This window comes from Callorhinchus milii, unplaced genomic scaffold, assembly GCF_018977255.1.
Source record: "Callorhinchus milii isolate IMCB2004 unplaced genomic scaffold, IMCB_Cmil_1.0 Scaffold6, whole genome shotgun sequence".
NCBI lineage: Eukaryota > Metazoa > Chordata > Chondrichthyes > Chimaeriformes > Callorhinchidae > Callorhinchus > Callorhinchus milii.
The window spans coordinates 21,702,469-21,715,810 of record NW_024704747.1 but is presented as its reverse complement, the minus strand read 5'-3'; the positions used below and the strand labels follow the sequence as shown (position 1 = coordinate 21,715,810).

The window sequence follows — 13,342 nt, the reverse complement described above, 5'->3', positions numbered from 1 at the left end:
ATCAATTCACATTAAGAACAATAGGGGCACCCGCCCAGAGCTGGGCTCGTCTTCTTGACGCACGGTACACGCACAACAAGCGGGAGAAAGAAAGCCCCTCCCCCTCCTCCCCTCCCCATGGCTGTGCGTGAGCGTCGGGGGCGACGGGGCATAACGTCAACCCGTCTAACCCTCCCGCCCGAAAAAAAAACTCGTCCAATTGGGCGTGAGCCCGCCCGCTCCGAGCACATTGTGTGTGTGTGTGTGTGTGTTGGTTGTGTGGGGGGGGGAGGGGCGAGGCGGGATGTCGCTGTGAGTGGAGTGAGTGCGCGTGTGCGTGTCCACGCGCGCGGGGCGAGCGTTGGTAGCGAGCGGAGAGGATGCACACGGCACTCGAGCCAGGTATTTAAAGAGCCGTTTTTAGCACAGCCCAGAGCAGAGCAGACCGCCGCCCACCAGGCGAGCAGCCAGGCCGGCGTGTCTGTGTCTCTCTCTCTCGCTCTCTCTCTGTGTGTGTCTCTGTCTGAATCTCACGTTAATTGCTTTAATAATAATAATAATAACAACAACAACCCGCGTCAGCTTTTTAAAAAAAAACGGTTAAGAGAGGAAGGGAGAGAGAGAGAGAGAGAGGGGGAAAACACGTTTGCCGGTGTTAAATCAATGTGGAGGCAGTGGGTGGGAGAGAGTCAGTCAGTCAGTCACCGAGAGAGAGAGAGAGAGAGAAGGAGGTTAATAAGATGGGACCCAGAGAGCGGCCGGAGACCCCCCTCCTCATCCCCCCCCCTCCTCCACCACCTCCACCACCTCCCACCCCTTGTGCCCGTCCTCACGTGGCTATATCTATCGAATCTCTTTTTATTTTTTCAGAGAGAAAAAAAAGAGGGCAGCGTTTACGGGTTTTTTTTAATGAGGAGCGAAAGCCGTGGCCGCCACGTGCGGGAGATTTGTTTTTTTTAAAAAAAAATTGGTGTAATATATCTCTATCTCTATATATTTTATTCGAAATAACTTGACTTCGCACCCCCGTGCTTTTGTTTTGGGTCGGGGTCGGGGTCGAGGCGGCGGCGCTTTCCCTCAAGGCGGCGGGAGAGGGCCCTGGTGTCTGGGTTTATATATATATATATATATATATATATAATATTTTACTGTGTGTGTGTGTATATATATCGATATATTTATTTATATAACCCTCTCGCGCTTTATTTCACTCGTTCCTCTTTTTTTGAGGGGAAAATTATCTTTCTCTCTCTCCCCCAAAATTCTCCAAACATTTTATATTTCGAAGCTGTGTCTGTGTCTGTCTGTGTGTGTGTGTGTGTGTCTGTCTCTCCTTTCTCTCCCCTGTCTAAAGACCTTCCTCTTTGACCCTTCTGCCTTCAGCCACCTTCCTTTCCCCCCCCACCCCCACTCCCCCCCACCCCTCCTCCTGCCCTCCATCGACCCCCTCCCGACCCCCGACTCCCAGCTTGGGGTCCAAAAATCCAGGACTGTCCATCCAGCGCTCTGGGGCGTCTTTCCAACGTGAAGGGCGCTCCGCAAGTGTAACCCGTTGTTGGTGTTTGCTCTGACTCCGCATTTGTCCATACGCTTTGGCCTCTTCCCTTCCGCTGGTTTTAAAAACTCGTGACAATCCCGCCTCGGCCCAGAGGTTTCCCCCCCGCCCCCCCAAAAAAAATGTTTTGTATATGAACATGAGACGTAGTGGGGATGTTTTCGATTATAGTGTGCTATAAACGCTTCTTTTTCTTCCCCTTGGAACTGACGGGTCAAAAATAGAATACCTGCCCGCAATGGGTTTTGTGAAGTACTGTCGACCCTGAATGGTGCATTTTTGTGGTTCAAAGGCAGCAATTGTGAAGCCGTTTCAGAAGTAAAGCAAGCGCTTTGAGATGCCCCCTGACGTGATTGGCACTATATAAATGTAATATGATGTTCTGTGGGTTACATCTGCGGTGAGGAAATTGTGAAAATTTCACAAAATCATCTAATTTATTGCATCATGTTTGCTGTAATCACCAAACTATTGGGTGGAATATTACCGTAAGTGAAGATTTTATGCTCGTAGCAGTGTTGCCTATATAACACACTTCCATTTTTATTTTTAAAGCCTTACTAATATTCAAAAGATGCTATATAAATACAAGCTTTTATTTGCACGCATTGCCCTGTCCATTCAGTTTGCTTTCCCACACGATTTCTATTCATTATCCTGGCGCAATGTGTCCGTCTGATGCAGTGGTAACACTCGCCTCACTCCATGGCTATTTGTGGGATATTGGTGTGCGCAACTGGCTGCCACACCAATATCAGCACTTTGAGACTCTTCAACTACATGATAAAGCACTATATCAAATGCAAGGATTATTATTATTGGTAGCACTCACCTCAAGGTTGTGGGTTCAAACCCTACATCAGGACTTGGATTCAGATAGTCTAAGCTGACACTCTAATGCAGTGGGGTGTATTGCAGCGTCAGAGGTGCTGTCCTTTGGATGAGATGTTAAACTGATGTCCCATCTACCTGTTCATGTGGATGTTAAAGATCCCGTGGCACGATGGCTGCCGTGTTTCACCCACAAAATACAGTCAATCCACTTTATAATATATTCTGTGAAGTGCTTTGAGACGTCTCAACGATGTGTTAAGGCGCTGTAGCAAATGCAAGGGTTATTATTATCAGAGGTATTGCGTTGCAGGTGAGGGAATTTGATGTAACAGTGGTGGCATTTAAAAGGTCCCACTGATTGCTAATATCAGCAGCAGCTTGAATTTAATAATTTCCCTGGTTACATCTGTTTACGTTTGGATGGCACTTCAAGATTGCAGAACTCTGCAGCCTGTGTCCTCTCCCGGATCAGGCTCCGCAACCCTATCACCCCATCCGCTCCCATCACTCAGAAGATACAGTTCAAGATCCTGGTCCTCGTCTTTAAAGCCCTCCACGGCCTTGTGCCCCCTACTTCTGCGACCTTCTAACCTCCTACCAACCTGCCTGCTCCCTCCGTTCAGCAGGCTCGGGCCTGCTTCACGTCCCCCGCCTGGCCCCGTTGGCGGACGGGCCTTCTGCCATTCTGCCCTCACCCTCTGGAATTCCATCCTGCAGTCCCTCCGTCTCACCTCCTCCCTCGCCTCCTTCAAAACCCATCTCAAGATCCTCCTCTTCGACCGTTCCTTCGGTCATCCTCCTTCCCATCCCTGCTCTTCACCCTCCCCGATCCTGACCCCCAGCTCGGGTCTGAAACACTGATTGTCCAGCGCCCTTGGGACATCCTCAACATGAAAGCCACTATACAAATGTAATTTTGTATTGTATAGTGCATTTCATGTCAAGAGACTGTCTCAAAGCACTTCACAGAATAAACTGTCAAGTTGGGCGGTTGTGTTTTGTGGTAAATGTCACACCTGAAAGTTATGCATTTTATCTGATCTTTTAATTGGTTAACCTTGAAATAACTTCCTGCTGTCTATTTCTGCAATGCATAATGGAAAATTTGTAAAATTGAAAGAGAAATGGTGCACTCTATTTACTGAATTCAACCAAATCTGTGTACTTTTGTTCATGTTTTATCTTCTACAAATGGAATAAAATTTGGCTTTTTGCAGTAAATCCAAATCAAATAGATCTAAATTGAAAGGTTATGAGATTTGGGTTTTGAATTTTCGATTTAGAGCCTGGTGACATATCTGGCCGTTAGGCTTTTGAGTGAAAAATGTTGGTTTTGTTCCTTTAAATTTTCCAGTCGAAACAGCAACAATTCAGTTCATCATCATGATGAGTGGTGAACTGATTTCAGCTGTTCTTAGTTCCTTATACTGAAGTAAAAAAATACTTGCACAATTCACATTTTAACATAACTGTGATGTAAGCTTTTGTATTTTGCAATAGCAACATGGTTTTGGCTTACATGGGACTTTTGCAAACTGTAGTGTTATTTAGCAGTCCGTTTGAAACTTGTGCTTCATTGTGTTAGTCCCAGTGAAAGTCCACCCTCTTCGCCTTTTGATTTCATGCCTTCTACTCATGGTGAGTGCTCTGAACATTGTGGTATGACGGTGAATATGTTACCAGGTTGTACATACTCTGGGCTAAATTCTCAGTTTTTTCAATGTTCTTGCATAATTTTTGATCATGCCTGCTGGTTGCGCTTTATTTTCGTATTCTGCTTCTGAATTTATAAATTTTCTTAAGCAGTTTTTTAAAAAAATCTAGGAAACAGCTGTAACAGTTGTCTTGTGGATGAGATGTAGGCCTCCGATCTAGTCAAACGGTCAGTTTGAATTGCGTTGTTATGTTATGCATTTCTGAAATGTTTTGATCATTTTCAACACAAAAATTGCAGTACTATTAGGTGCGTACTGACAAGATCATCTTGAGTTGAGCAGTCTCAGCTGCCAAATTGATAACAATTTCGCTTCCCAATGGGCCTTCAGTTATTTTATATATCCAAGAAATGACCCAAAACTTGAAAATGACCATTTTTAAACATTAAAGAATTGATCATTCAATAATAATTAAAACTAGTGCCTGAGTTTTGGAATTGATACACATCTCAATGGGTTGTTTTGATGCATTGACAACTGAAGCAGAATTACCACCGAAAACTCATGGCTTTGTGAACTATTGTAGCTGAACAGCCACAGGTTCATTCTGTGTTTCAGTCAGGTCATTGAATTATATATGCCATCTTATCCATAAAGATGTTTGTTTTGAGGCACAGCAAAATCTGGAAAGAATAGTGAGAACCTCTGCTGTTATTTTGGTGATGGCCAATTAGGAAAACCTGACAGATCACTTCACCATATGATGACATTGGCGTTACGTGATAAGTGAGCATACCCAGTGAACAACAGCAGCAAAATTATATACCACCTTTCACGTTGGAAAGTTAAGTACTGTATTACTCTCTAGCATTGCTAAACTTGCTGTAAACCAGCCTCTGCTCCACTGCTGAAAGTGAAGGTAATTAATTTGTGGCATAAATTATGTATTGTATTGATCACATCTGGATGTTAATTTCATCCTTCATGCTGCTGCTGTTCACTTATACTTCACGATCCTGTTTGGTTGCCATAGATTTAACCAAATGACATGAAGTTTGATCAGCAGTATAAACAGCAACAAAAGTACATTTGTAAAGCATCTTTCAGGTCGGCAGGATGTCCCAAGGCACTGAACAGTCGGGGATCAGGACGGGATGTGTGGGGGGGCTGGGTTGGGATAAGAGAGGGCAGGGCGGCTAAAGGCACGGTCGAAAAGGAGGGTCTTGAGTCGTGCCTTGAAGGAGGCAAGGGAGGGAGCAAGGCGAATGGATTGTGGGATGGCGTTCCGAAGAGAGGCTGAAAGCCTGACCGCCGATGGTAGGGCAAGTCGGGTGGGAGACATGGAGCGGACTGGAGCCTGCTGAACGGAGTGAGCGGGTAGGTTGATCGGGGGTCAGCAGGTCAGAGATCTAGAAGGGGGTAAGGCCATGGAGGGCCCTGAAAGTGTGGACGAGGATTTTGAATTCTATCCTCTGAGGGATGGGGAGCCAGGGGAGCCGAGCGAGGGTGGGTGCGATAGGGACACGGAGCCTCGTGTGGAGAGGACACACGCTCCAGAGTTCTGGATGATCTGCAGCTTGTGGAGCGAAGAGTTGGGGAGGCTGACAAGGAGGGAGTTCCCATAGTTGAGCCTTGAGGTGACAAATGCGTGTATGAGGATTTCGGTGGCCTGAGGGGTAAAGCAGTGGCAGAGTCGGGCAATGTTGTGGAGGTGGGGGAAGGCAGAGCGGGTCATTCCATGGATTTGGGGGAGAAAGGACAGTTGAGGGTCGAACAAGAAGCCCGGGTTCCTGACTGGCTTGGTGAGGTGGATGAAGCTTCAAGCTGTAGTCTTTCTCAGAGTAACCTTAAGAAGGATATGAACAGACCTAATCATAGTTAAGTTATACCTTGTGCAAAATATTTATAATGCTATGTAACAGCTTTGCATTTGTAGTTTTAAGCAAAAAATGTTGTCCTCTCAATTAATAAAAAAAACACAATCCTTATTATTTTTGTTTGTCCCCGAATGTTATCTTGTAGAACCTTTGCAGACTATTGATGATTAACATTCAGTAAGCAGTCTGTCTTACTCAGCGATCTATATTCAGCTTGTGTATTGAGCCGAGCATGTGCCAACATTGTGGCAACTACGATGATTGGTGATGTAGCATTTTGTGATACACCAGTGTACCTTTATATACTGTTCCTCACCGCTCATGAAACTTTCATGTATTGACATCACTATGCTTCAGAGTATCCAAACCAAGCTGAGATGTCCACCCTCCCACCTACACATGGAAATCCCAGAGATAGATTGTTGGGATGGAACGTGCGCTTTCTCCCTGGAGGGACACACCCTGCTTACCTAACTCTGGAAAGTATTAGGCGCAGGTTGGCAATAGGCGAGGCTTGGGGACCCCCCAATGTGGTTTGGGGTACTGCTGGAGTCTTAACCAGCTAAAAACTGCACAGCTTGCCATTAATATTTCTGTCTGGCAAGATTTCGTGCCGCTCGTCCAGATAGGACCATCCTACCCATTAGGGCTTTGGCTTGTAAGGTTAACAGGAGCTGAGTGGGAAGACTCCCTGCCCCCAGTGACTGGTCTGCCTTTCCAGGTTCTGCAAATGAGCCGGGCTGGCTCCGCGGTGCCCTAGAATACTGTGGACCCACCTGGCTCAGGAACCAGACTACCGAGACTGCCACAAAGGGCTTGATTCTGATATTCTGTTGCCGAGCAAGTCACCTTGGAGCCAGTTCTGCTTAAAGGATTTAATGGATGTGGCGAAGACCTACCAGTACTTTTCTGATGACACAACCTTGTGATAGTAATATTGAGGAACAGCAATTTTATTATTGCAAATGTAGTATTCATTTTAAAGGAGTATTCTTCTAGCTTTAGTTTTTTCAAAAAAAATCATTGAAGAAAAAAATCATTGAAGACGTTGGGCAATTGGTGAGCAAGTGGTATGTCGTTTTCGGGATTGATAGAGCTGAACGAACTTCTGTGCTTGATCTCGAATTCCTGATAACGAACTCATGTCACATTTAGATTCCAAGATGCTGCTGAGATGATTCAGCTCTAAGCAGCTCTGCACGCCTGTGTCACCTTAACGCTGCAAGTTGGAATCCGCAGCATTGGCAGCAATATCGAAACAATACTCGTACGTTAATTTAAAGTCGAGTAGCTATTTCCATGTCATGAGTCATAACCATTATCTGACTGCAGATGATGCCTATGTGGCACGATCTACAAGCCAACTATGAGAAAGCAATATTGAGTGTTCAGCCTGCCCAGGGCCCGAGAAAGATTCCATTCAGCACCGTCAGTGTTAGAGAGTTTACTTAATCCCATTGCTTCTGCAGGCAAGTTCAATCAAGGATGTTGACATAAATTACATTGGAGGTGTTGCGGCCATCGAGGGCAGTACAATCTAATCAGCACGTCAGAAAAATATTGATCAGAAAGTTCCCTTTTTTTAGACCTTTCTTAGAGGCATTCTCTGGAATATTTTGTGGCCTTACTGTCAGCCCCTTAAAAACATGCAATTCTTCAAAGGCCATGTAATCCAGGGTGACTCAATTTGTAGGTCAGGAGTTTACGATTTTGACACAATCCTCTTTTGGGGAGAGGGGAGGTAACTGAGCCAAGCAAGTCTCCATTACCCATGGCACTGTTGATGACAGAGTAGCCAGGATGGCTCATCGGCAGGACTTGAAGCGGCAGCCCAGTCACTGGGATCAAACACTCTTCCCATTCAGCTCCTGTTCACCCTGCAAGCCAAAGCCTTAATGGGTAGGATGGTGCAAAGCTGCAGAAGCAGTGGAAAGCTTGACGGTGCGTTCAATTGAATTTTGTGGTTTTAGCTGGTTAAACTTCAGCATTCCACCACAAACTCTGGGGTTCTCAAGCTTTGGCTTTTGCCAACCTGCGCCTAATACTCTCTGGAATTAAATAATCAGAGAGAATCCCTCCAGGGATAGAGTCTGCGTTCCTTTCCAAACATGGAAATTTCCATGTGGCATACATATGTGGGATTCTGCCTGGTTCAAATACTTTTATTGTTGCCTTAAGCATAGTGGTGGGTTTCTACATATATCAAGACACTCGGCTGACCAGAAAAATAAATTTCGACCAGCAAGAAAAATTATTGCAAAACCACATTCAATGTTATTGTGCACATTTAGCCTCCCCCCCCCCCCCCCCCCCTCCCCGCCATACACTTCCCTTGCATGTACACGCCTCAATGTTAATGTTTTCCACAATTTTTTAATTAACTTTTTGTTTGAAAATTGACTGACCTGCCAATCTGTGCATTACAGAATTCCCTTTCTGAGAGATTTGACTCAAAGATTTCATCAGCTGCATGTGAAGTAGTTTGTAAAAAATCTGTAGGATTTTCTCTCATTCCAGGTTCAATACTTCAATCAAGTGCACAAATAAATAAATTGTAGTCATCTTTTAAACCATAAAGAGAAAGTGAACAAGCATATGGAGGTTTTTGCAGTGTATTATTTGGCATTAAATTCTGCCCTCTAATTTTTCTCCTAAAATGTATGGTTAATCCACAATTATTTGTATTAGCAAAAGTGGAGGAAGTTAAAACAAAATAAATCCTGAAATGAATGTATAGTTATAAACTTAAAAACTGTTCCAAGATGTTCTCCCAAGTTTATTTCCTCCCATTTATTTTGTTTCTTTCTGTCTACATAATTATGTCGTCTCTCTGGCAACAGTGTAGTACTAACTGGAGTGTTAACATCTTTCCAGAATCGATTACAAAACATTACTTTAATAAATCTGCAAAACGTAATGCTTGGAATATTTTAAATGATGCCAGCTGGGCTTCATTTGATTATACAGATGGACTTAATTGTGATTTAATATTTTCAACATTCTACTTAAAATGAGTACCTTGGATTTGCAGCATTTCCATAATTTGTTGCTAGGAGGTCTACACCAAAGAAGGATGATGATATAAGTTACATCAGAGGTGTTGGGGCTATCAAGGCAGTGCAGTACAATCAGCGCATCAGAAAATTACTGATCAGGAAGTTCCCTTTTTTTAGAGCTTTGTTGGAGGCGTTCTCTGGAATATTTGCACACAGAAATACACATGAACCACTAGGGTGAAACTAGATCAAGGATGCACAGCTTTGGTGGTCCTATAACCTTGTGGCTGCTCCAAAGGAACATGGCCTTCTCGTCCCAGGAGATGGAAATCCAGACAGACTTGAATAAACATAGGGATAATCTCCATTAAACAAAACATTTATATTTTAAAAACAAAGTACTTCATGATTTGTTAACATTTTATGTTTGATTGTACAAGATTCAGTAGTTTAAATGAAAGTACATTTAGTGTAGCATTTTATGCTAGAATGGATGCTAGAAATCTGGTTAAGATGTGTGGGACTGGATTTCTGGCAGTTTTATGTACTCGTTGAATAGTTCTAGATTTTGATTGTATCTTTAGTCATTCTGTGCCCTTGTGTACGGCTTTGGTGTATGTTTAACGTAACTTCTTATTTAGACTCACAGTAGATTTGGGAAAAAGTATTGGTTTCAGTGATCAGGATAGCTGAGGAACTGCGTGTATTCTATTATTCCTTATGTTCAAGGAACTGTACAAAGAACAATAGAGCAATTGCAGAAAGTTCAGAGTTCTATAAGTTTGTTATTTATAATGCTTTGATGTCTAATCGTGTTAGCTAATCAATCCATACAATTTCAGCGTAAAAGGCAATTGTGAACTGATCAGACTTGAATAAAGTCAAGTCCTAATGAATTGGAATTCATTCTAGAACTGCGAGTCCCATGAATGTTCAACAGGGATTTGGTGTCCATTTCCTGAATACATATTTGTTTCGAAGCATTCAACATTGAACCCTTTGGTATTTGCTGTTATGTTCTTACTGCATCGAAGACTTGACCAGTATATCAATTGTCTTCTTCTGACGAGCATTTTCTTTTAGTTTTGAACATTCTTTTTCAAATAAATATTTTAGTGCCTTATTACATAAAGTCTGCAGTTTGAAAAATTTGTGGATTTCTCCTAGCAATTGAGTGCTTGATTTTCAGATTTTGTCTTCATCAGTATTTTTTTTAACATTATATTTAATGGCTATACATTTTAAACATTCAGTCAGCCAGTTTAAATCTTAAACAATAATGCAAGACATACTGGCCCAGAACTAAATGGCAATAAAATTTAATGTATTGATTGGATCAAAGGAATTGGGTGGGAGAGAATACATTTCACGATATACATCTGTCTATTCCTGAGTAATTTCTTATTGAAGTTGTGAAGAACTCGGCAATGATGGTGATGAATAAGAAAGGCATGTCCTATTAATCTTTGTGTAAAAACAGACATCTAATTTCCCCCTTAATTGTCTAATAATTAGTGAGTCTATGCTGCACCCTCTCCATTCCTTTGACATACTTTCTGTATTGGGGCTCAATAATCTAAAACAAAATCAAATTGGTCACACATGACCTGTACTTTATAAATCCTAGATATCAATTAGGCCATACATTTTGATGTTTTCACTAATATTCTTTAGTTTAGTCTCCAGCAGTTTGCCTGCGTGAGTTCATTTACACCTTCAGGAAGGCTGGCCATTATAAGTTTTTGCAGATCACGTATAGGTGTACGCCTTCGGTGTCTACATCAGTGACACAGTTTGTTCATTCCCTCTAGCAGTTTTAATAGATCACTCTGACAACTACTCTGTTAATTTTTTGACAAGGAAACTAATTGACTGCCCCAGAGATTAATATTGAGTATTCCTTCTAACCTTTAATTTACGCACTTTCCTTTCTTATATCCTGCGATGGAAAGTTGTCTTATTTGCAATAGAATAATTAACCTTGGCTGCCATCTAGTATCTTTTAAAAAGTTTGTAAATTTGGCCAGACTTAAGTCTTCATTCTGTTGTAGGTACAGCATGTATTGCTGTGATCAGTTAGAACAGGCTGTTCTTTATTGTTTGGTTTATTAACAGACATTTTTAATCTGGTGGAGGTGGAAAGAGAAAGAAATGCATTGTCACTTAGCCTTTGCTCTCAGGACAAGCCAGCTGCATACTGAATGTTAGGTTTCCATGCCTACCCTCTCTCTACAAGTCCTCAGGAGATGGTGGCCCAACTGTGAAGAAAGCGACAATCTGGTTAGCTTTTAAAATAGGATCTATTCGGGGAGTAGTTTAAGTATTGTACTTATTTGCTTACTTTGTGGGTAGGCAGGACAGTTCCGACCTTCCATTTGTATCTTGGTTCAGTGTAATATTTCAAATTTGGAATGCTTCATGCAATCTTAACTACCACAAAATCCAATCCTGTTTGAAGCTTTCCCATGGTTAAATTATAACTGAACTAGCTACCTTAATAACTACGCATTTCCCCGTCCATAACATTTTTTAAATTGGTTGTGCGTTCATTAGGTTAGCCTAGACCATGTTTTACATACAGCATTTTTTCGGTGATGTTATTACAGGATTTCTGAAACAAAATTTAAAAATCTGATCTTCATTATAAGCAGTGTATTAATATAATGAATAGTTTGCCTTCCTAGCATTGTGGTGTTTAATCTTGTACAGTAATTTAGTGAAACAAGCTCAACATTTGATTATCAAAAATGTATATAATTTTGAATAAGAAGCAGTGGTTGAGCATTACCAGGGTTGCCCCAATTACATCTGGATTATTTCTTTGTGGAATTGTTATCTAGAACATAGATTTTTGTATTTCAAATGGCAATATCTATTTATTTTCCTGTAGTTTTACTTTGCACCTGTTCAAGACTAGCAGGAAATATTACAGCCTTGCCTTTCTCAACTTAAACAAGTATAGCATCCACTTCAGCCACAGATTCAAATGTCTGAATTCATGACAAATAAGTAATCAGAGTTCTTTCTGCCTTCCATAATGAATATATGAGAGATGTAAAAGGTCTTCTAAAATTGTTTTGATGAAATATAACTTTAGGCTATTATCTCCTTTCTGTTTATTTCTAGTTTTACACTGTATCTTTCAACTAATTCAGTGTCAGATAAATGCTCCCGTTTATTTCCCTGCTACCATCAACTAACCTGGGCGGTTCCTTGGCGATGTTTAAAATTAACAGTGGTTGGCTATAAAATGCTCAGTATATATAGGGCTTTGTTGTATCCCAAGCTGAATTCTACCAAGGTGTGTGAATAGGAAAGAAAATCCAGTTTAGTTTAACTAACCTTCTGCTCTTTATTATTGTTCTGTGATTTTTTTGGGTGATATTCAGAATATTTGCTCTTAAGTGGGAGGTTATATCCCATTTTAATAAAAGTTTCAGTATTAATTGAATACTGAATTACACACTTGTTTAAAATGCAGACCATTAAATTTAATGTTCCAGACATTGATGTACAAATAAGCCTTTGTTTTAATGTTGCGTGCATTGTTATTTGCTCTTGCTGGACAATACCCAGGCCCGCACAAGCACGGGATTCATCAAATCTATTCCAAATTTACCAGTGCATGCGGGTTGTATAAATAAGGAGATGAACAAGTCTATTAGTGCATGGAGTCCTGTAGCTCAGTGGTTAGAGCACTAGCCTCGCAAGTGAGAGACCTGGGTTCGATTCCCAGGTAGGGCGAAACATTGGGCAAGTTTCCTTACTTACTCCACACGTCTCTCTTTACCTAGCTGTAAGTAGGAACCCGATTGTTAGTCGATTGGCAGATCGTTTTTCTGGGGGGAATAGTTCCTTAAATAAAAAAAATTGGTCACTTAATCCACGACCGTTTGTGGGACATTGCTGTGCACAATTGGCTGCCGCGTTTCGTCCACAAATATACAGTTAATTCACGTTACAGTAGATACTGTGAAGCGCTTTGAGAGATCTCAAAGGCGTGATAAGGCGCTATATCAAATGCAAGGATTCTTATTATTTATATTGGTATTGTACTTTAAAGGTGCATAAAGCTGAAACTGTTGTTCGAATATTTCGAAACTTGTATCAGAAACCAAATAAGATTGATGAAAGCAGGTTTAGTTGCTTTAGTAAATTGTGTAACAGCTGTCTTCAGTCTTTCTGAGTAGGAAAGCATTACATGATGTAGCATTGATTTGAACAAATTACAGGTACATTGCCATTTGTTATGTTTTATGCCATTACATGTCTTCCCCTTCTAATATTCAAGACCATGTACTGTATTCACTTTTTAAAATAGAAATTAGTTGGTTTGCACAATTAATTCGCTATGTTTGCTGGATGTTTAAAATTTGGAATTGTGCCTATTTTATAGACCTTTCCCATTTAATTTTCCTCTTTAAAGGAGAAACCCTAAATGAAAAA

The 13,342-nt window shown here is 41.5% G+C and overlaps 1 protein-coding gene across 3 annotated transcripts in view; it reads left to right on the top strand.

The window, feature by feature from the left end:
• The first annotated feature begins 269 nt into the window (after positions 1 to 269).
• Positions 270 to 13,342, top strand: part of slc39a10 (solute carrier family 39 member 10) — a 32,456-nt gene continuing 19,383 nt past the window's right edge. For all 3 annotated transcript variants that reach the window (XM_007890175.2, XM_007890174.2, XM_007890173.2), the window contains exon 1: positions 270 to 381. The gene's annotated coding sequence lies outside the window, so the exon portion shown is untranslated. The remainder of the gene's footprint in view (positions 382 to 13,342) is intronic.